General features: G+C 53.0%; 1 non-coding gene across 1 annotated transcript; it reads left to right on the forward strand.

Moving 5' to 3' along the window:
- The first annotated feature begins 686 nt into the window (after window positions 1–686).
- Window positions 687–762, forward strand: Trnaa-cgc (transfer RNA alanine (anticodon CGC)). The gene has a single exon. It is a non-coding gene; the product is annotated as a tRNA-Ala (tRNA).
- The last annotated feature ends 630 nt before the right edge of the window (window positions 763–1,392 follow it).

Genomic DNA, 1,392 nt, shown 5'->3' on the forward strand with positions numbered 1-1,392 from the left:
ATACTAATGTGAGTAAACTGCTAAACTGAACTTAAAATGGAGAAGATGATAAATTTTATGTTGCACTTTCATCACAAGTAAAGTTGAAGCAGATTTGGTTAAGGAAAAACCCATGACAGTAACATACTGTCTCTCCTAGAAGGGCTTTTGCATCATATTGTCTATTGCTAACATCTCTTATCCATGGTGGGACATCTTGGGATCCAAAAGTGCTCATCAGTAGGTAAACTCAGCTACCTCAGGTTCCATCACAGACTGGCCCAGCATCAGGTCAACAGCCAGCACTGTCTTCTGCTGATGGATGGCCTTGTTGCTTCATTAGTTAGTAAATTATTGCATGTTGTATGGGCCATAAAGAGGGAAACAAGCCTTATAGGACCCTCAAGGAACGTCCACAAGGCTAATAAAAATCAAAAGATGATCATAGTGAAAATTCACCAAAACACACATACCTAGGACCATGACCAACAGTGTGGAGCATGATGGTAAAGGCCCATCGTCATTGCCAGGGTGGCCTGTGCCTTGGGGTCCTGCGGTGGGCTCACCTCTGAGCACACCAGACACAGGGCAGGGGCAGTTTGACCTGGTGAGGACGGCTCCTCTTCCCAAGTCCCTTCTGAGGCAAGGTCATCAACAGCTCTCCTTCAAGGGCAGGATGAGGCTGCTGCCTTTAAGAAGTGCCTGGGGCTGGGGCTATAGTTCAGTCGGTAGAGTGCTTGCCTCGCATGCACAAGGCCCTGGGTTCAATCCCCAGCACCAGCACCACATGGAACACCTGAGCCACGGGTGGTGAGAGGAACAGCGGGAGGACTCACCTGCAGTGTTCACCTGAGCCACAGGTACAGGTAGGGGTGGGAGGAACAGAGGGAGGACACACCTGCAGTGTCCACCTGAGCCACAGGTAGGGGTGGGAGGAACAGAGGGAGGACACACCTGCACTGTCCACATGAGCCACAGGTAAGGGTGGGAGGAACAGAGGGAGGACACACCTGCACTGTCCACCTGAGCCACAGGTACAGTGGGAGGAACAGAGGGAGGACACACCTGCAGTGTTCACCTGAGCCACAGGTAGGGGTGGGAGGAAGAGAGGGAGGACACACCTGCAGTGTTCACCTGAGCCACAGGTAGGGGTGGGAGGAACAGAGAGAGGACACACCTGCACTGTCCACCTGAGCCACAGGTAAGGGTGGGAGGAACAGAGGGAGGACACACCTGCAGTGTTCACCTGAGCCACAGGTACAGTGGGAGGAACAGAGGGAGGACACACCTGCAGTGTTCACCTGAGCCACAGGTAGGGGTGGGAGGAAGAGAGGGAGAACATACCTGCAGTGTTCACCTGAGCCACAGGTAGGGGTGGGAGGAACAGAGGGAGGACATACCTGCAGTGTTCAC

The sequence above is a fragment of the Marmota monax genome, unplaced genomic scaffold, assembly GCF_021218885.2.
Source record: "Marmota monax isolate L192 unplaced genomic scaffold, Marmota_monax_Labrador192_F-V1.1 WCK01_AAM20220418_F8-fsc00082, whole genome shotgun sequence".
NCBI lineage: Eukaryota > Metazoa > Chordata > Mammalia > Rodentia > Sciuridae > Marmota > Marmota monax.